Genomic DNA, 23,210 nt, shown 5'->3' on the forward strand with positions numbered 1-23,210 from the left:
CAATCCTGAATGCCGAATCTGCGGCCCTCTAGAAGATGAGCACTCTGTAACCACCACAGGAGAGACACCCTTGTCCTTGGATATAAGGTTATCCGCTGATGCATCTGAAGATGCGATCCGGACCATTTGTCCAGCAGATCCCACTGAAAAATTCTTGCGTGAAATCTGCCGAATGGAATTGCTTCGTAGGAAGTCACCATCTTTACCAGGACCCTTGTGCAATGATGCACTGATTTTAGGAGGTTCCTGACTAGCTCGGATAACTCCCTGGCTTTCTCTTCCGGGAGAAACACCTTTTTCTGGACTGTGTCCAGAATCATCCCTAGGCACAGCAGACTTGTCGTCGGGATCAGCTGCGATTTTGGAATATTTAGAATCCACCCGTGCTGTTGTAGCAGTATCCGAGATAGTGCTACTCCGACCTCCAACTGTTCCCTGGACTTTGCCCTTATCAGGAGATCGTCCAAGTAAGGGATAATTAAGACGCCTTTTCTTCGAAGAAGAGTCATCATTTCGGCCATTACCTTGGTAAAGACCCGGGGTGCCGTGGACAATCCAAACGGCAGCGTCTGAAACTGATAGTGACAGTTCTGTACCACGAACCTGAGGTACCCTTAGTGAGAAGGGCAAATTTTGGACATGGAGGTAAGCATCCCTGATGTCTCGGGACACTATATAGTCCCCTTCTTCCTGGTTCGTTATCACTGCTCTGAGTGACTCCATCTTGATTTGAACCTTTGTAAGTGTTCAAATTTTTTTAGATTTAGAATAGGTCTCACCTAGCCTTCTGGCTTCAGTACCACAATATAATGTGGAATAATACCCCTTTTCTTGTTGTAGGAGGGGTAATTTGATTATCACCTGCTGGGAATACAGCTTGTGAATTGTTTCCCATACTGCCTCCTTGTCGGAGGGAGACCTTGGTAAACCAGACTTCAGGAGCCTGCGAAGGGGAAACGTCTCGACATTCCAATCTGTACCCCTGGGATACTACATGTAGGATCCAGGGGTCCTGTACGGTCCCAGCGTCATGCTGAGAGCTTGGCAGAAGCGGTGGAACGCTTCTGTTCCTGGGAATGGGCTGCCTGCTGCAGTCTTCTTCCCTTTCCTCTATCCCTGGGCAGATATGACTCTTATAGGGACGAAAGGACTGAGGCTGAAAAGACGGTGTCTTTTTCTGCAGAGATGTGACTTAGGGTAAAAACGGTGGATTTTCCAGCAGTTGCCGTGGCCACCAGGTCCGATGGACCGACCCCAAATAACTCCTCTTCCTTTATACGGCAATATGCCGTTTGGAATCTGCATCACCTGACCACTGTCGTGTCCATAAACATCTTCTGGCAGATATGGACATCGCACTTACTCTTGATGCCAGAGTGCAAATATCCCTCTGTGCATCTCGCATATATAGAAAATGCATCCTTTAAATGCTCTATAGTCAATAAAATACTGTCCCTGTCAAGGGTATCAATATTTTTAGTCAGGGAATCCGACCAAGCCACCCCAGCTCTGCACATCCAGGCTGAGGCGATCGCTGGTCGCAGTATAACACCAGTATGTGTGTATATACTTTTTATGATATTTTCCAGCCTCCTGTCAGCTGGCTCCTTGAGGACGGCCCTATCTATAGACGGTACCGCCACTTGTTTTGATAAGCGTGTGAGCGCCTTATCCACCCTAAGGGGTGTTTCCCAACGCGCCCTAACTTCTGGCGGGAAAGGGTATACCGCCCATAATTTTCTATCGGGGGGAACCCACGCATCATCACACACTTCATTTAATTTATCTGATTCAGGAAAAACTACGGTAGTTTTTTCACATCCCACATAATACCCTCTTTTGTGGTACTTGTAGTATCAGAAATATGTAACACCTCCTTCATTGCCCTTAACGTGTGGCCCTAATAAGGAATACGTTTGTTTATTCACCGTCGACACTGGATTCAGTGTCCGTGTCTGTGTCTACCGACTAACGTAAACGAGCGTTTTAAAAACCCCTGACGGTGTTTCTGAGACGTCTGGACCGGTACTAATTGTTTGTCGGCCGTCTCATGTCGTCAACCGACCTTGCAGCGTGTTGACATTATCACGTAATTCCCTAAATAAGCCATCCATTCCGGTGTCGACTCCCTAGAGAGTGACATCACCATTACAGGCAATTGCTCCGCCTCCTCACCAACATCGTCCTCATACATGTCGACACACACGTACCGACACACAGCACACACACAGGGAATGCTCTGATAGAGGACAGGACCCACTAGCCCTTTGGAGAGACAGAGGGAGAGTTTGCCAGCACACACCAAAAACGCTATAATTATATAGGGACAACCTTATATAAGTGTTTTCCCTTATAGCATCTTTTATATATTTCTAACGCCAAATTAGTGCCCCCCCTCTCTGTTTTAACCCTGTTTCTGTAGTGCAGTGCAGGGGAGAGCCTGGGAGCCTTCCCTCCAGCCTTTCTGTGAGGGAAAATGGCGCTGTGTGCTGAGGAGATAGGCCCCGCCCCTTTTTCGGCGGGCTCGTCTCCCGCTCTTTAATGGATTCTGGCAGGGGTTAAATATCTCCATATAGCCCCCGGAGGCTATATGTGAGGTATTTTTAGCCAAAAAAGGTTTTCATTTGCCTCCCAGGGCGCCCCCCTCCCAGCGCCCTGCACCCTCAGTTGCTGAGAGGAAATGGCGCACAGCTGCAGTGCTGTGCGCTACCTTAAGAAGACTGAGGAGTCTTCTGCCGCCGATTCTGGACCTCTTCTCGTTTCAGCATCTGCAAGGGGGCCGGCGGCGAGGCTCCGGTGACCATCCAGGCTGTACCTGTGATCGTCCCTCTGGAGCTAATGTCCAGTAGCCAAAGAAGCCAATCCATCCTGCACGCAGGTGAGTTCACTTCTTCTCCCCTAAGTCCCTCGTTGCAGTGATCCTGTTGCCAGCAGGACTCACTGTAAAATAAAAAACCTAAGCTAAACTTTTCTAAGCAGCTCTTTAGGAGAGCCACCTAGATTGCACCCTTCTCGGCCGGGCACAAAAATCTAACTGAGGCTTGGAGGAGGGTCATAGGGGGAGGAGCCAGTGCACACCACCTGATCCTAAAGCTTTACTTTTTGTGCCCTGTCTCCTGCGGAGCCGCTTTCCCCATGGTCCTTTCAGGAACCCCAGCATCCACTAGGACGATAGAGAAAATAGGAATTTAATACCTACCAGTAACTCCTTTACTCGTAGTCCATAGTGGATACTGGGCGCCCGCCTCAGTGCTTCGATTCCTGCTTACTTGAGTAAGTGTTTGGTTGGCCCGTCATTGCTGTCCTATTTTGTTGTTGGGATAGCTTTGCTATCCTGCTTAGGTTGGTGTTGCTATCCTCTGTTTTGGTTAGCGCCCTCCTTTCGTTTATGGTTGTGTGTTGGCTTAGTGCTTCACCGCTGTTGTACCTGTTTTCTTCTCTCGTGGTATCTCCGTCTCCTCGGGCACAGTTTCCTAGACTGAGTCTGGTAGGAGGGGCATAGAGGGGAGGAGCCAGCCCACACATACACACACTAAAGGTTTTAAAGTGCCAGGCTCCAGTGGACCCGATCTATACCCCATGGTACTAAAGTACAGTTCCCCAGTATCCACTACGGACTACTAGAAAAGGAATTAACTGTAGGTATTAAATACTTATTTTTGTCCTCACCCAAAGCTTGTATGTGTCGAAATACCTAAAGGGTTTCTTGGTCAAGTAAGCAGGGGTTATTTAATTACTTTAAGTCTGTTTATAAATGTAGACAAGGTTCTTCCTCTGGGGACCCTGACCATAGATTACTTCCATGGGACCTAGAGTGACCATATTATCCATTTTACCTGGGACGCTCATGAATTACACAGGTTCTGTGGCTGCCTAAAACCAGCTAAAATGTAGGCTTGAAGTCAGCCAGCCACAGAACCTGTGTAATTCATGAGTGTCCCAGGTAAAAGGGATAATATGGTCACTGTACATGGGCATAGCTGAACAGACACACTTTTTATAGCATCGGGATAATATTTTACTGATCAGTGTGTCTCTACATTGGCCATAGCACGGCCCCCTGCAGGGAAAGCAAATACTGGCTCAGGAAATCCATCCTTCAAAGGGTATGCATTCAGGATCCCGGCTGTCGGCATCCTGGCAGCCGCAATCCCGATGTCGGAATCCCACCAGCCGCCAGAATACCGACGACGGAATCCTGAGGAGATTAGGATCCTGGTGACGATATCCCGACACTCAGGATCCCAAAGGTAAGTATGCACTGACAGCTTAGGTTTACCATGCAGGAGGAGGGGGGTGGGGTTAGGTTTAGGCACACGGTGGGGGGTTAGGGTACGTGGTGGGGGACGTTAGGGTTAGGCTGCAGAAAGGGGAGGTTAGGGTTAAGCAGCACCGGGGGAGTGTTTGGCACTAAGGGGGAAGTGTTAGGTTTAGGCTGCAGGAAAGGGGAGGTTAGGTTTAGGTACCACCAGGGGGAGGTTAGAGTTAGGCACCAGTAGGGGAGGTTAGGGTTAGGCTGCGGAGTGGGAGGGTTAGGGGGTAGGGGAGGGAGGTTAAGGTACCCTGCGCACCTTTGTTGACATTGTCACCATCAGGATGCCAGTGTCGGTATACTGAACGCCGCATCCCAACCGTCGGCTATTCATACTGAACCCCTTCAAAGGGCTCCAGTTCACACCTTGTCCAGTGACTTATATAATACATATAGTGACTTATATAATACATATGACACAGTTTGAAAACCAGCAAGTTACAGACGTTTAACACATATACCGTTTTTGGGAGAATTAATAATAATTCACCTCAGGGTCACGCCCAGGCTATCAAACATAATACCGTGCACAATTTGCTCAGGGAACACAGAATGCACACAGTCACGACATGTGACTGTAAGTCCTGCTGTAACCCATGGTGACTGCCACAATGCTGCAAATGGGCCCCTTAAGCTGATATATTCTGATGGTGGTGTATAAGGAGCCACTGGTCGGTATTGCAGCATCACAGGCGCTAAAAGTGGGTGTCTCATAGTCCTCGTACATTCTGCCACTGTAATGCACACAAGGGAAGGCGTTTGCAGGCCATTTGCATAAACTTGCAGACTATAGATGCTGCTGCGCGCACTTTTGCATGCGACTCAGAATCCGGCCCTTTACCTCCTGAAAGAGCCCCCTCACATCTCTGTTGTACTTATTGTTGCATTCTCATCTCTTTTTATCCCTGAAGATCTTTTCTCCTCTTGTCCTCACTGTTTCCCTCTGGATCTATAACTCCCCCTCCTCCAGACACGTTCTCTTGACCCTGGGAACTTCAGTGAAGACAACCAGCCAAGAATGATGTCACAGTGTCATGTGACTCCCAACGCATCTCCGCAGTAGCAGCCTCTATGGCACAGAGGAGATCAGCTGTCTTCATCCTGCTGCAGAGAACGTCAGGGGGACACCTAATATGAGAGTAAAATGTAACGGAAATGTTTATCGGATCAGACAAAAGAATCATACAAGACCTGAAAATATCTTATCAGTTAGTTGTCGCCATTTACTTTGTGGAACAATGTATTTAAATGAGATCGAAGTGTGCTGAGGGTGAATTTACAGACGTTCCCTGGATTGCTGGTGGCTCATGAGCTTTCACCCTTCCGTGCGTCAGAGGATGTATATTTTATACAACCCCTGGAGGCAATCAGGCCTTGCAGATACAGATCATGCGCTTCTAGGCTCATTTCTTACTATCAAATACAACGTATAAATAGTTAAATACATGATAGCAACACATGTAATAAAAGCAATAAATACAGTTCTGATGTCCCCTCAAATGACCTCTTAAATTGAGAGTCATAACGGCCCAGTGATGACTTACCGTCTCCTGGCGGCTGCAGCGGCGTCTCCTGGGTCCCAATTCCCAAAGCAGAGCCGTAACTAGACTTTTTGGTGTCCTGTGCTACGAAAAGAATTGGCAAAACACCCCCCCTCCCCCATTTTCCAAAAAGGACATAATACTGTTTATTAAATACCACATTTCAATATACTGCCATACCCAGGATTCAAACCTATAACCTATTGCATTCCAGTTAAACACCATACTCATTGATCTATTCGATCCTGCATAAAAACTATGAGATTTCTATATGAAGGTACTTGTACTTCGTAAAAAAATAATAATCAGCATTGCAATTGAACAGATCTATGTAGTGTGCAGCCAGTGCCATTTCTTGTGGCGGGCGAGCAATGCAACCGGGGGCGCCCGCTGCGGCACTTTGCGGGTCCTTGTCTCCCTCTCTTCCTTCTTCCCGAGCACTCCTGCTCGGGAGGGGGCCCGAGTTTCACGGAATGACGCGGTTGCGTCGTGAGTTCACGACGCAATCGCGTCATTCCGCGAAACCCCGCCGCCCGAGCAGGAGTACTCGGGAAGAGGGAGGAGGGGGAGACAAGCTGGAAGGAGGAGGCGGCCGGCGCGAGGGAGGAGAGGCGTCAGGTCCCGAAGAGCGGGAAGATCCTCTTCATATGTAAGTAGTCTCTCTCTCTCTCCCCCCCCCCTCCCCTCCCTTCCTTCCCCCCACTTGACACTTGCCTGCCATACTGTGTAATATGGGGACACTTGCCTGCCGTACTGTGTAAAATGGGGACACTTGCCTGCCGTACTGTGTAAAATGGAGACCCTTGCCTGCCGTACTGTGTAAAATGGAGACTCTTGCCTGCCGTACTTTGTAAAATGGGGACTCTTGCCTGCCGTATTGTGTAAAATGGGGACTCTTGCCTGCCGTTATGGGGACTGTTGCCTGCGTAATGTGTAAAATGGGGACTCTTGCCTGCGTAATGTGTAAAATGGGAACTCTTGCCTGCCGCACTGTGTAAAATGAGGACTCTTGTCTGCCGTACTGTGTAAAATGGAGACACTTGCCCGACGTACTGTGTAAAATGGAGACTCTTGCCTGCCGTACTGTGTAAAATGGGGTCTCTTGCCTGCCGTATTGTGTAAAATGGGGACTCTTGCCTGCCGTTATGTGTAAAATGGGGACTGTTGCCTGCGTTATGTGTAAAATGGGGACTCTTGCCTGCGTAATGTGTAAAATGAGGACTCTTGTCTGCCGTACTGTGTAAAATGGAGACACTTGCCTGACGTACTGTGTAAAATGGAGACTCTTGCCTGCCGTACTGTGTAAAATGGGGTCTCTTGCCTGCCGTATTGTGTAAAATGGGGACTCTTGCCTGCCGTTATGTGTAAAAGGGGGACTGTTGCCTGCGTTATGTGTAAAATGGGGACTCTTGCCTGCGTAATGTGTAAAATGGGGACTCTTGTCTGCCGCACTGTGTGAAATGAGGACTCTTGTCTGCCGCACTGTGTAAAATGGGGACTCTTGCCTGCCGCACTGTGTAAAATGGGGACTCTTGCCTGCCGCAGATGAGGCCACGGCCATTTTAATGAGACCACACCCATTTTAATGAGGCCACGCCCTCCTTTTTATAGCTATGGGGGGGGGCGTATTTTGAAATCTCGCACTGGGAGCCAATTTAGCTAGCAACAGCCCTGTGTGCAGCCACACATCCAATCTCTTGCAGCCACACACTACATAGATCTGCTAAGCCACAATGCTGATCATTTTCTCACAAAGTACAAGATAAGCTTCAAATAGTTAGAATTCTCTACCTTTCTATATAAGAGCAGATAGCTCAATGAATAAAGTGTCTGACTGCAATGCCACAGGCAATGGGTTTGAATCCTGGGTATGTCATCATCTTGAAATGTAATAAAGGACAGTGTGACTGAATAACAAAGAGCTCTCAAATTAAGTTCATGAATGTTGTATAGGTATTAGCGATGGAAGAGGTGGGGGTAGGAGAGAGCGGCAGTCAGGAGTTGCTGGGCTTCAAAATGGGGGAAGCTGCAAATTAAAGTAATTAAAACAGATAATTGACAAGTGTCGCAACAGCGCCCCCTACCCTGCAGCGCTATGTGCGGTGCACATTCCGCACACACCTAGTTACGGCCCTGTCCCAAAAATATTTTCTGCTACAGTATCTCTGATACCTAGCCCTAACCCTCCATCTAGTGCCTAACCCTAACCTCCCCCAATAGCCTTACCCAAACCATCCACCTGGCAACCTAGCCCTAATGTCGACATTCTGAAAATATCATCATTTTTTACCTGTTGACGTTCTAACAATGTCGACACATTGCCTGATGTAATTTTAACAACATTGTTATTGTCAACCTTTTGATTACATCACGTCATTAGCACCATTAGCGTTCTGGGGGTCAATTCAATTTGGTGCAAGTAAGGACCTGCAAGGCCGTTTTCATGGCAAACTTGCACCATAAACTGCATTTACAATTCAATCCAAGCTTGCATTAATTCATGTGTTTTGTGCGCACCCTCTGAGCAGGGGATAAGGTAAGGAAAATCTTTATCTTAAGGTCAAAAATGCCGGCGCACAGTGCCGAAACACCTGGTCCATCCCTGCTTGTAGGGTATATAGCATAACATGGCTAATAACTATATGTCAGTTTTCAGGTTAGTTTCTCTAAAAATCTCAATAATGGTAAATAATCACGTATGTAGAAGTGCTGGATTGATAGGAGAGGAATTTGTAGATGAAAGCTTCAAAAAATGTTTCCAACTTTTTACAAACTTGGATTAAAACACTAAAACATCCCTTTACAGACATGTTTCTGTACCCCAAAATGATGGAAAGACTTTAATTATCTGAAAACCAGTTTTGGGCTATACCGATTTCACCATTAAAAAACTCCAGTACTTTCCTTATGCCTACTAACAGCCTTCTACAGCACAGGTTCTCAAACTTGGTCCTCAGGACCCCACACAGTTCATGTTTTCCAGATCTCCTCACAGAATCACAAGTGAAGTAATTAGCTATACCTGTGAATCTTTTAAAATGTGTCAGTGAGTAATGAATACACCTGTGCACCTGCTGGATGACCTAAAAAACGTTGACTATTTGGGGTCCTGAGGACCGAGTTTGAGAACCTATGTTCTACAGCAGTGGTTCTCAACCTCGGTCCGCAAGAACCCCCAACAGTTCATGTTTTCCAGGTCACCTAGCTGGTGCACAGGTGTATTCATTACTCACTGACACATTTTAAAAGACCCACAGGTGGAGCTAATTATTTCACTTGTGATTCTGTGAGGAGACCTGGAAAACATGAACTGTTGGGGGTACTTGAGGACCGCGGTTGAGAACTACTGATCTACAGAATATGTCCCTGTCATCTCAGTTGCCACTTTTTGGAGGGCCAGGATGGTTCCCCCTCTTCTTCATGCACTTCTCCCAGGTTGCTTTTTGGATAAAAGTCACGCAATCTCGCCGCCGGTACCACACATTGGCATTTCTAATTGAATCAGGTGCGCACGGTCATGCAATGTATGCAAGTGTCATTCTATAAACTCACTTTCAACATCTCACTCCTAATTGAATTTACACCTAAATGTATGTGAGGTATGTAAACACCCATTCTCATTTTGACTTGGGTATTTCCACAGCCCAAAAACACAAAAGTGTCTACACACACACCTATGAAATTATCAGGCCAATCAGCTGATGTAGCCTGATAATTGCATAGGTGTGCACCCAGGTTACATCTGCCACAAACAAAAATGACAATTGGGCAGTCTATTGTAATATGTCTAAGTACATTGTATAAGAATAGCTGCAATGCGTACTGTAGCACCAATACATCTTCAGACCAAAGATGCCGACATTCTGGCTGCCTCCTCCGGGAGGCTCAGCAGCGGCCGTGGCACGCAAAGGGAGGCGTAATGGGGAGGAGCAAGAGGTGTGGTCGCGCAATTGTGTCATCATGGCCCTGTCCCCGCTACACTATGCCGAGTTTACCGTCATAGTGGGGCAGGTGGCGGGGTCACAATGACGCAAATTGCGTCATTGGTACCCCCACTGCGGGGGGATACCCAAGTGTTTCTGCTAGGCGGCCGGCCGAGAGACTTGCCAACTCCTCCGGATGGCTGGGAGTGCCACCAGATTTTCAGGAGCCTCCCGGCCAATCCAGGAGAGTAGGTAAGTATGCTTCAGACAACTTATTTCAGAGGTTCCCAAACGCAGTCCTCAAGGCACCCCAACAGTCCAGGTTTTTGGTATATCCATGGCTCAGCACAGATGGTTAAATCAAATTGACTAAGGTGCTAATTAAGTCACCTGTGGCCAAGCATGGATACATTTAAAACAATGACCGTTGGGGTGCCTTGAGGACCGCGTTTGGGAACCTCTGACTTATTCATTGTTCTTTGAAAGTTTCATTTATCATAGGCTAAGGGTTGCAAGCTTTATTTGGCATGTACAGTGGCTGGAATGGCACCCTGTAGCCTAGATACTGCTGCCTGGAGGGTCCTTAGGATGCTTAGCTTCTTCCTGGTCACGTCAGCAAGCCGCCACAGGGCTGTCCGGAGTAGCCTTAGGATGCTGGGCTTTGTATTTGTCCCTGGTCTTGGTCTTAAGATGCCCCAGATGCTCAGCTTCACTCTCCATGGTTCATCATTGAGATATCATAATGTCATTGGTCGGGGGTCAGGGGGCACAGGGTGTATTTTTGTCCTGCTATGGCCCTGGATCACCCAGTACCAGACAGCGCTGTGACTTCATGTTCTCCATCACCTACAACCAGAGGCAGAACTCTGGGAGGCAACGGAGTCAGCTGCCGCTGGGGCTCCGGCCTTGAAGGGGGGCACCTCTCCTCCTGTTCCGTGTGTTCAGTGACATTAATCAATTAAGTTAATTGACAGCAGCCGGTATCTCTTCCGTAGCCGACTTCCTCACTAGTCACTGCACCTTACAAATCACACCCTCTTAATTATAGATACACTGGAAGCAGACACCTTACTGATGAAGCTATTTGCTCCTATAAAGGAAACATGAGAATTCTAACTATATGAAGTTATTTCTCTGACAATTACAAGTAACTTCATATAGTTAGAAATAATTCTCATACTTCCTATGCAAGAGCAGATATCTCCATCAGTAAGGTGCATGCTACCAGTGTAAAAGGTTGTGGGTTCTAATCCTGGATATGACACTTGCAAATTAATTGTCAGAGAAATAATCAGCATTGTGAGGGACTGAGCAGATTTATGTAGTGTGTGGTTGGACCCCTACATAGATCTGCCTAGTTGCAATGGGTTTGTAGTAGCTTCATATAGTTAGAATTAGAGATGAGTGGGTTCGTTGTTACTCGGATCTCAAAACGACATCTTATTGGCTCACGGATTGATATATGGGGGGGGGGGGGGGGGGGACCGATATTTTTCTTGCCTCCGGGCAACTGGGATAAACTTACGCCACTGCCTACAACCTTACCGACAGATGCCTTCAAAGTTCCATAACTCTGTGCCCAGATGCTTCCACAGAAGATGGCTGATAGGAAGCAGGCAGATGAACTACAGCTGTGATCAACAAATTGAAGGGAATAGCAATTTGCCAACAGAGTTTCAAGAAAAAAATATTTTAATGAGCTTTATTGATTGTTATCTAAAATACAGGTATTTGATGGAAACAGAATTTCTGGGACTCCAATGAGCTAAGAAACAGAAACATTGGATATTGGAGAATGAGAAAAACATCACATTTGATGAATCCTGAGTTTTCATGGTTTTTAAGGATGGAAGGACTAGATTTTGCAAAAAACAAACAAACATAACAACAACAATGTGGCAACATGCATATGGAAGGAGTGTAATGGTGATGATAATGCATTTGTGGCATAACCTGGGTAACAAGAGCTGTCATCTGAGCATTGTGTGCTTCCCTCACAGTGGCAGTGCACCAGGGCTGGGCTAGTCATCTGAACTTATGCCAAATGCCAGATGGGTAAATGGTCTGAAAGGCCGACCTGGTAGGCAGTCAGAGGCCGAGCAGTTTGGAGGCCTGGCTGAGCAGCTCCTCCTCCTGCCTCCTCACAAACATCACCCAGTATTAAAGCTGCTGCTCTTGTGTTTGCCATTCTCCACCACTTGGCCCCTGTTCCATGTAGACAATAGACATGCACATCTACCAAGTGACTATTCTAATGCTCAGACCCGGGAAAGGATGGCCTTATTGTGGGCGGGTGGGCTGGAAGCTTGGCTTGGTGGATGGTGGCCACGGCTTGTTTTGTGCTGACTTCACCGTTTTGCATGTGTGCAGATATGGAGAAATTACATACGTATTTTGTAGGTCACTGCATTACATCATCTGAGATATCAATCCCACTAATTGTTTACTTGTTGCTAATGGTTTAATATTCCTGCCGGTAAGTACTATGAGAAATTGGCACCATTCATTAAAATGTCTTCTGATCCTTTGCTGTACTATAATACTATTGTTACATTATTTTGTGTAGCTCTTCTCTGCATTATTTTATTTACAGGTCTGGGCACTTCCGTACTCTGGATAGAATGTTCATGCATCGTGAATCCTGCGTGTGTATAAACGATTTCCCAATCAGAGATCTGTATGGTGCCTCTTAGCATTGGCTCCATCAGTGAATTCTACGTTTCATATTATTTCATCTCTGTGGTTAAAATATGCTGCGTATCATCGTTCCTGCTTCCTTTGCTGGGACTGCGCTTCAGCACAAATGTTTTTTACATTATCTGTGTGGTTATACAATTATATAGAAAAGTGTCATTTTGTATATTTACATTCGGTGTAACTGGTAGCGGGCACACCATGTAGTATAATAGTACAAAGCATTATATAGTATACTGCTATATATAATAGCCATCTGTATGATAAATACTAGTAAGTGCAGGGCTGTCCAATAGGTGTATCATATTGCCTCCATATACAGTAGGTTGTCATGCATTTCAGGGTGGTTTATATTTAGGGTGCACAGGGATTCAGTATGATATCCCGCCTGTCGGGATACCGGCGGATGTATGCTGACCAGCTGTCTCCTGACCGCCAGGGCCAGCAACAGAAATCTCGGGGCCCAGTACACTAATATCTCTGGGGCCCCCACAACCCCCTTAACTTGGCAGAGGGGATCTTTAAATAAAATGGAGCCTTTGACTCAGACTGTCAGTGAGCCCGGCAGGTGGTTTTCATACTGGACTACTCGGCTCTTCGGTGGCAGTGGCAGGGACACACGGAAAAGCGCCAGCGTAGTGACATGCATAATGATGGCAATACAGCGTGGACCTCAGGGATTGGACAATGTGATGGGGGGAAAGGAGGGGGGGGGGGTTTAGGGGGCCTGTTGTTTTCCTACTTAAATTGAGCAGCTGGAGCATACACTTTATAAAAGCAATATTGGCACTGTGGCTCCCGTTATTTGTGTCCCTGATCCTTGGGGGCCCCCTGAACCTCGGGGCCCTGTACAAGTGTCCCCTTTGTCCCCCCCCCCCCCTGTTGCCGGGCCTGCTGACCACTGGTCACGTAAACCCAACCCAAAGTTAGTATCAGTGTGCCTTATATTTTGGGGTAACATATTTCTAGAATGTACAGGAGCGATGCAGGGCTTACTGTATACTACGATAAAGTTAATATCAGTTTGGCATGTGTTCTGGGGTAACATATTTTCAGGGTGCATATAAGTAAAGCAGGGCATACAGTATAACATACCAAGATAAAGTTAATATGAGTTTGTCATGAGTGAAGCAGGGCTTACTACATAATAAGAAAAAGGTAGAATCAGTTTGCCAGTATTTTTTGGTTACCATAATTTAGAGTGCATAAAGCAGGGGTGGGGAACCTCAGGCCCGAGGGCCGTATAAGGCCCTCAAAGCCACTTGATCCGGCCTGGCCAGGCTCACCTAAACGAGAGGAGATGCCGAGCGCCCGCTGAGATTTTACCATCAGCGGGCGCCAAGGCTCAGCAGCAGCCAGAGGCAGGAGCTCACGCCTGAGCTCCAGCTTCTGGCTCAGGCAGTGTACATGTGTGGTTGTGTGGCGCTATGGGAGAGACGTCATGACATCTTTCCCATAGTTCAGAGGAGAGCAGCGGTCCGGAAGCAGGAGCAGGGCTGGTGAGCATTGTGGGTTTTTTTTCCTTTTAATGTGTGTGTGTGTAAGCGGCGCTACTAGGGGGCATATTTAATGGGGCATAACTACAGGGGGCATATCTAATGGGGCATATTTAATGGGGCATAACAACTGACGGGGCATATCTAATGGGCCAAAACAACTGACAGTGGGCATATCTAATGGGGCATAACAACTGACTGGGGGCAAATCTAATCGGTCATAACAAGAGACTGGGGGCAGGCTAATTTTTAACTTGATAATTTTTGTATGGCCCCCGAAGGATTTTATAAAAATCCAAATGGCCCTTGGTAGAAAAAAGGTTCCCCACCCCTGGCATAAAGGGAAGCAGAGCTTACTACATACTAACATAAAGTTAGTATCAGTTTGTTCTATAACAAGGATGCAGAAAACAAGCAGGGCTTACTACATGCTAACAAAATTTGTATCAGTTTGTCACTTGTTCTATGGTAACATATTTTTGGAGTGCAGAAGGGAAGCAGGGCTTACTACATACTAACATAAAGTTAGTATCAGTTTGTCATATGTTCTATTGTAACATAACTTTAGAGTGCAGAAGGGAACAGACTTTGCTGCGCTATATAAGAAACGTAATAAATGAATAATAAATAAATAAAGGAAGCAGGGTTTGCTACATACTAGAATAATTAGTATCAGTTTGTCACGTGTTCTGGGGTAACATGTTTGAGTACATAGAAGGGAAGCAGAGATTACTACACAGTAAGATACAGTTAGTATCAGTTTGTCACCTGTTCTGGGGTAACATGTTTAGAGTGCACAGAAGGGAAGCAGAGATTACTACACAGTAAGATACAGTTAGTATCAGTTTGTCACCTGTTCTGGGGTAACATGTTCAGAGTGCACAGAAGGGAAGCAGGGCTTACTACACAGTAAGATACAGTTAGTATCAGTTTGTCACCTGTTCTGGGGTAACATGTTCAGAGTGCACAGAAGGGAAGCAGAGATTACTACACAGTAAGATACAGTTAGTATCAGTTTGTCACCTGTTCTGGGGTAACATGTTCAGAGTGCACAGAAGGGAAGCAGGTCTTACTACACAGTAAGATACAGTTAGTATCAGTTTGTCACCTGTTCTGGGGTAACATGTTTAGAGTGCACAGAAGGGAAGCAGAGATTACTACACAGTAAGATACAGATAGTATCAGTTTGTCACGTGTTCTGGGGTAACATGTTTAGAGTGCACAGAAGGGAAACAGGGCTTACTACACAGTAAGATACAGTTAGTATCAGTTTGTCACGTGTTCTGGGGTAACATGTTTAGAGTGCACAGAAGGGAAGCAGAGATTACTACACAGTAACATACAGTTAGTATCAGTTTGTCACGTGTTCTGGGGTAACATGTTTAGAGTGCACAGAAGGGAAGCAGGGCTTACTACACAGTAAGATACAGTTAGTATCAGTTTGTCACGTGTTCTGGGGTAACATGTTCAGAGTGCACAGAAGGGAAGCAGGGCTTACTACACAGTAAGATACAGTTAGTATCAGTTTGTCACGTGTTCTGGGGTAACATGTTTAGAGTGCACAGAAGGGAAGCAGAGATTACTACACAGTAAGATACAGTTAGTATCAGTTTGTCACCTGTTCTGGGGTAACATGTTCAGAGTGCACAGAAGGGAAGCAGGGCTTACTACACAGTAAGATACAGTTAGTATCAGTTTGTCACCTGTTCTGGGGTAACATGTTCAGAGTGCACAGAAGGGAAGCAGGGCTTACTACACAGTAAGATACAGTTAGTATCAGTTTGTTACCTGTTCTGGGGTAACATGTTCAGAGTGCACAGAAGGGAAGCAGAGATTACTACACAGTAAGATACAGTTAGTATCAGTTTGTCACCTGTTCTGGGGTAACATGTTCAGAGTGCACAGAAGGGAAGCAGGTCATACTACACAGTAAGATACAGTTAGTATCAGTTTGTCACCTGTTCTGGGGTAACATGTTTAGAGTGCACAGAAGGGAAGCAGAGATTACTACACAGTAAGATACAGTTAGTATCAGTTTGTCACCTGTTCTGGGGTAACATGTTTAGAGTGCACAGAAGGGAAGCAGAGATTACTACACAGTAAGATACAGTTAGTATCAGTTTGTCACCTGTTCTGGGGTAACATGTTCAGAGTGCACAGAAGGGAAGCAGGGCTTACTACACAGTAAGATACAGTTAGTATCAGTTTGTTACCTGTTCTGGGGTAACATGTTCAGAGTGCACAGAAGGGAAGCAGAGATTACTACACAGTAAGATACAGTTAGTATCAGTTTGTCACCTGTTCTGGGGTAACATGTTCAGAGTGCACAGAAGGGAAGCAGGTCTTACTACACAGTAAGATACAGTTAGTATCAGTTTGTCACCTGTTCTGGGGTAACATGTTTAGAATGCACAGAAGGGAAGCAGAGATTACTACACAGTAAGATACAGTTAGTATCAGTTTGTCACCTGTTCTGGGGTAACATGTTTAGAGTGCACAGAAGGGAAGCAGAGATTACTACATAGTAAGATACAGTTAGTATCAGTTTGTCACGTGTTCTGGGGTAACATGTTTAGAATGCACAGAAGGGAAGCAGAGATTACTACACAGTAAGATACAGTTAGTATCAGTTTGCCACGTGTTCTGGGGTAACATGTTCAGAGTGCACAGAAGGGAAGCAGGGCTTACTACATAGTAAGATACAGGTAGTATCAGTTTGTCACTTGTTCTGGGGTAACATGTTTACTATATAATAAGAGATGCTCTAACAAAGTTTTGGGTGTTCTATTTATACAGTGTAAGGCACAGTAAGCTATAAATGATACTCAGCAAAATACAGCTGTACTTAACTCATTGTAGTGTGTACCAGCATCATGCTACAGTCACTACGGTACAGCGACATGATGATATAAATAGGCTGCGTTTTGATCTGCCTCCCGCTGACAGTTGGGATAACACGTGTTTCATTTCAGGAGAATCTCATTTGTAGCGTCTGGCATTCCAAGGCCATGAGCTCACTGCCAATGGGACCCCTGTTTCTCTCCCCGCAGAATGTCTATGAGATTACCACTTAGTGGGGATCCCAGCCAGGAGACACAGCACAGAGTATTATATCCTGTTACTATTGTCAGAGATAACCAGGAAGCTCTCCAGGCAGCTTTCATATATACAGTGTCTGCTAGCAACTATGGGTCTAATTCATGTACGTACGCATATGTAATCCCAAGTGTGATTTCCTAAACTACGGAATTGCAAATGTTAGCAAGTGACGCCAGAGATTCCCACAGGAGCCATCGCACACACATTCGCAGTCGCACGCAGTACGCAAAAATGAGCGACATCAGGTCTTCCTTCCCATACCTCCCAACTGTCCCGATTTTCCTGGGACAGTCCCATTTTTTGGGGTCTGTCCCTCCCGCGGGGAGCAGTGTCCCGCGGTGTGGGGGTGGGGGCAGTTGGGAGGATCCCTATCACTTGCTGCTCTGCTCAGTTCAGAGCAGAGCAGCTGTGACTAGACGCTGTGCGCATACGCACAGCGTCTACTCCAGTGAGCCAGAGGAAATCACAGAGCGCTGCCCATGCCCCCTCTGTGAGGAAAATGGGAGGCATGGCTTGCGATCGCATCATTTACGCTATTCCACGCCACCTTTTCAACAAACCACGGTTGAAGCATCAAGATGCTGGGAGGTATGCCTTCCTGTCAATCACTCTGTGACTGGGTCCTCTCTGCGAGCACAAAAATCCCATGGCGCGTGCGCACTGCGATCGCAGCACACGCACAGTTTGCTGATAACCGCTCCATTGCGTGAACATCGGCTACTGCGTGCAAACATGAATTAGACCCTATGTCCCCAAACTGCACCTCTTACATCGCAGTTGTCTGGTTACGCCGGTCATACTACAGCCACATCAGCATCCCTTCCTGTCTCTCCTATAAACCTCCTCCATGCAGTGTGTGTATATTTATTGTATGCCTCGGCAGCTTAGGAATGTGACATGAAAGTGCATCAGAAAGCAGCAGAGCACTGTTATGTCTTCTCTACCTGAATGTCATGGACTTACATTGAAAGGATAGGAATATCTGGGGGTGATTCAGATCTAATCGTAGATGTGCTAAATTTTGCACATCTACAATCAGTTATTCTGACATGCGGGGGGACGCCCAGAACACGGCTAGTCCGCCCTGCATGTCTGGCCCTAACTTCCCCCGCACAGGTGCAAAAGCATTGTGGCAATGCTTTTGCACCCGCCGAGTAGCTCCCTGCCTGCGCAGCCTAGTTGCGCTGACAAGCAGCTACCCGCCATGTCCCGGGACGCAGCGGCTGCGCGTGATGTCACGCAGCCGCCGCAGCCTGCCCCTGCAACGGTCCAGACATGCCTGCGTCGTCCGGGCCATGCCCCACCAAGGGTGTTCTATCACCGTTGGCACGCCCCTAAAGCCCCGCGACCGCCTCTGCCTGTCAATCAGACAGAGGCGATCGCAGCTCAGAGATACTTTTAGCATCTCATGGGCCTCCCAGAAGAGGGGAAGAGCGCCAGCTGAGCGCGCACACACCCATAATCGCACTGTTCCGTGATTAACAGTCATAGGGGTAGATTTATTAAGGTGGGAAATTTTTAGAACTGGTGATGTTGCCCATGGCAACCAATCAGATTCTACTTACCATTTATCTAGCTGCTTCTAGCAGATAATAGATATAATCTGATTGGTTGCTATGGGCAACATCACCAGTTCTAAAAATCTCCCACCTTAGTAAATTTACCCCATAGTGTACTAACATGAACTGGGTCCTATGGGCCTGCCTCTGAGTCACATGCAGTGGTTCCTCCAGTGGTGGTCACATGCGCTGCCGATGCCAGACGCAGCGTAACAATTAGCTTTAAACTGCGCATGTGTCTATGTCACACTGCGTATGAGCCCAGATAGCATACGCACAGAGCTACAGCTGAGAGTGCGGAGCACGGCGGACGCATGGTATTAGAGTGGTGCACTGTGAGTTCCTGGGGAGTTACAGGGAGGTGGCTTAGTGCGTGCATGGAGATGGTCCATCATGTGACGTGTTATGGGAGTGTCGTGGGTATGTCTGTGAAAGTGGCTGCAGACCAGGCGCTCACTTGGTCACTTTGGAGGCCGTACTTAGACGGAGAATCTGTACCTAGTAAAGGGCTGGTACAAGTTTGATTATGCGACCGATCGTGGCGTATAAACGTGCGCCAGGTGGTATAACAGCGCCTTTAGACGCTGACAGTGGGCATCTTAGTCCTTGCACATTCAGGAACACACGGATGTACACCAGGGAAGGGATTTGGAGCAGCATTTGTATAAAGTCGCAGACAGGAACCTGACAAAAGACCCAGACGTGGGCGTAGATGTGTCCCACTCAGAATCAGGCCCTATAGTCCTCTTTCTTTTCCGTAGTGGAGTAACTTGCAGCATTGTCCTTATTAGCAGTGTGTATACTGTATGTGTGATGTGTGTGTGTATACCTTATATGTGGTTTATGTGTGTGCGCATACTATATGTGTGTGTAGTGTGTACTGTGCATGTAATATGTGGGGGTGGGTGTACTTTGTGGGGGTGGGTGTGTACTGTGTGTATACTGTATGTGTGTGTAGTGTGTACTGTGTGTGTAGTGTGTATGTGGTAGTGTGTGTGTGTACTTTACGTGTGTAAAGTGTACTGTGTATGTGTACAGTGTGTGTGTGTGTGTGTGTACTTTATGTGTGTATATACAGTTTGTGGTGGTGTGTGTGTGTGTGTGTGTGTGTGTGTGTGTGTGGTGGTGTAGGGAGGTAAATGTGTTAGTAGGCACTGGGATGTTGAAATTGATCAATGAATGGGTAATAATAAGTGCTAAGTGTGTGTAGTAACGAGTGCTGCTGTGAGTGTAGTAAGGGGTGCTGTGGTGTGAGTGTAGTAAGGGGTGCTGCGGTGGCAGTGTAGTAAGGGTTCTACGGTGTGAGTATAGTAAGGTGTTTTGCGGTGTCTATAGTAACGGCTGCTGCTGAGTGAGTGTAGTGTATTAAGAGGCAGTGTGAGTATAGTAAGGGGTGCTGCAGTGTGAGTGTAGTAAGGGGCTTTGCGGTGTGTGTAGTAAGGGGTGTTGCTGTGTGAGGGTAGTGTAGTAAGGGGTGCTGTGTCATGAGTGTAGTAAGGGGTGCTGCGGTGGCAGTATAGTAAGGGTGCTGCGGTGTGAGTATAGTAAGGGGTTTTGCTGTGTGTATAGTAACGGCTGCTGAGTGAGTGTAGTGTATTAAGAGGCAGTGTGAGTATAGTAAGGGATTCTGCAGTGTGAGTGTAGTAAGGGGCTTTGCGGCGTGTGTAGTAATGGGTGGTGCTGTGTGAGTTTAGTGTAGTAAGGGGTGCTGTGGTGTGAGTGTAGTAAGTGGTGCTGTGGTGTGAGTGTAGCAAGGGGTGCTGTGGTGTGAGTGTAGTAAGGGGTGCTGCAGTGTGAGTGTAGTAAGGGGCTTTGCGGTGTGTATAGTAAGGGGTGGTGCTGTGTGAGGGTAGTGTAGTAAAGGGTGCTGTGGTGTGAGTGTAGTAAGGGGTGCTGTGGTGTGAGTGTAGTAAGGGGTGCTGTGGTGTGAGTATAGTAAGGGGTGCTGTGGTGTGAAGGGAGCTTTATAGAAGCTGATAGGGTGGATGAATGTGCTAATGACTACTGGGAGGAGGGATTGGTAATTAATTGGGGAGGGATGGGTTAATGGAGGACAATTGAGGTGATTGAAGGAAGGCACTTGCCACAGCGTATGATGCAGACAGTACACCCACACCACTAGTCACCCCCCCCCAGCAGCCGCACATAATAGGCCCTTTAAAAATTTCAGCTCCAAGCCCAAGTGCACCTTAATCTGGCACTGCTCATACGTGTTTGCTTATTATACCATGTATATCTTAATAAAAAATTCCTCCAGTTAGGCAAATGACTGTTTATAATGGGCCTGTTTCAGAGCAGTACGCAAAGCCGATGTTCCGTGAACTGAGCGATTATCAGCAGACTGCGCATGTGCAGCGTTCGCATTGCGCATGCATCAAGGTGTCACTGTGAACCCGCACACAATGAGAATTCCATCGCAAAGTGATTGACAGGAAGTGACCATTTGGGGGTGATAACACGGCGTTAGTGGGGAGTGGTTGCAAAAATGCGGGCGTGTCATGCCCGTTTTTCAGTGCGTGTATCTGACGTCTGCTGCGAGCTCTAACATACAAAAACATGGCGCCTGCGTGACTACTGCCAGTTCCAGTCTGCGTAGCCATAGAGCTACCATTAAGCCTAACGTTCCTTGTTCTTGCATATAGGCTGCATATGTGCACGCAATTGCAAATGAGTTGCGATAACTCCAGTAGACGTCTCTTGTAATTTCTGGGCGACAGCTTCACTTGCTGATATCTGCAGTTGCGTTGCCTTGAAAATAGCGCTTGCGTCTGCATTATTGTACTTTTCTGAATCAGGCCCAATGTAAGTATATACATTATTAAAGGCATCTTAGGTTGCATTGGATAGAGAAATATTCAGAAGAGTGTAGTTATCAGTGTACTGAAAAGCCGGCACTTCCTATTACTCCCCATAACCTCTCACTATGGGGCCCATTGATCAAAGTGTAATAACTAGGTAAGTATTCAGGTAAGTGCTTATGACATCTCTTTTCCCTTAGGACTCTCCGGTTCTTGATTCTTAACTGAGAGGTGAGTACAGGAGCTTCCACATAATTAACTACTTATATAGCTCTAAATACCAGTTTATTTAGCATACATATTGCAATAGTGAACTATGTGAAAGTTGAATAAACACTAACTTGTAAAAGAACAGTTACAGTACCATACATCAATTTTTAAATTGTAACAATGTATTTCACACTAAGGTCATTTACTAAACTGCTTCCAGATTCTCAATGAGCGAATACCTGAATTTAAGCATATACAGTAGGCTATATGTGACCATAAATGCAATCTTACGTAACCCCCTTGAGGATATATGAAACAGTATTACTTTATGCATATACTTTAACTTTACATCGATACGATTCTATTAGTGTCTACGATTACCCCAAGACTGTCCACACAATACAGTTCGGTTGGGTACTACTTTGCCAGTGTCATTTAGAATACCCGTGTGATAAATGAAGAAACTGTTGGGGCTTTTCCAAATAAATCCAGTTTAAGGTATTGCTTATTAACACTTCAGTTCCTTCCTTTTAAGTCATTGTAATATACAATAGGATAATTTCTTATTCCAGACAGACTAGGATAGGATTGACAAATGTAGATAATGGTACGCTGAGGCTGTGGCTATCCAAGATGCTTCCACGGGACAAAGTTAGTCTGTATTGCTAATGCTGACTTTAACTGAGATGGGTAGTCTTAATGTCAGACTCTCTTCTCCCTTTCTCTTGCCTACTGTTGGTACCAAATTAATTATCCAAGAGATTATGGCATAGTACACTGATTTATCAAATCACTGCTGTTATAGCTGAATTATCACAGGCAAATGGTTCCTGACAGAAATGCAGAACGCTGTAGACTGAGAGTATGTCATAGGCTCACTATGAAGTCTGTCTGCCTGTTTTTCCCTGCGCTTTCCCTGCGCTGTTATATGAGATAGGTTTGCTATAGCATTTTATACACTGCAGTGTTAACTGTAGCTGATTTACAGTCAATATAATAAGTGCACTTATTTATACTCTGGTGTTTGAAGGTGACTTGCTGGGGAAAATAGTGTTTTTACACTGCGGTATAGCGTTAACGCTGCTTTCAATATACCTCTCCAGTTGTCTGGGCAGTAACTGACCTCCTGCAGCCTTATATGGCGAGTGGCTCCGCCTCACAATCTGCCTCTCTCAGTTTCTCAGCCTGCAGCTATCAAATTGGAGCAGGCCATTCCTCTGTACTGGTCCTCGGTCGATGGGCTCTACATCTACTTGCCCTCTGGGGCGGATCAGTGACCCCTTACGCCCGACGTCACCAGGACTCCTGAGAGGGTCACAGCTCAAACTCTGCTCTCACTCACTTGTGCTGCCAGCTGTCCCCTCACAGCACAGTCAGTCTCCCACAGCGTTTACCTCAGGGCCCCTCTGCCCAACTGCCGCTCACTTTTCAACTGTCCCTTGCTGTACCACCTGACACTGGTCATGTGATATACATCTGACCCTCTGAGCAGCTGCAGAGGCTGCTGGGAATTGCTATCAGTCTCCACAATTACATACTGTATATAATTTATGTGCTGTAGCGTGAGGAACAATTTCA

The 23,210-nt window shown here is 46.5% G+C and overlaps 1 long non-coding RNA gene across 1 annotated transcript; it reads right to left on the reverse strand.

The window, feature by feature from the left end:
- Window positions 1-4,746: 4,746 nt before the first annotated feature.
- On the reverse strand, window positions 4,747-23,210 carry LOC134947892 (uncharacterized). Its single transcript, XR_010182840.1, has 2 exons — window positions 22,728-23,210; window positions 4,747-5,440 (listed from the first exon to the last, which is right to left on the reverse strand). It is a non-coding gene; the product is annotated as an uncharacterized LOC134947892 (long non-coding RNA).

Source organism: Pseudophryne corroboree, chromosome 8 (genome assembly GCF_028390025.1).
Source record: "Pseudophryne corroboree isolate aPseCor3 chromosome 8, aPseCor3.hap2, whole genome shotgun sequence".
NCBI classification, from domain to species: domain Eukaryota; kingdom Metazoa; phylum Chordata; class Amphibia; order Anura; family Myobatrachidae; genus Pseudophryne; species Pseudophryne corroboree.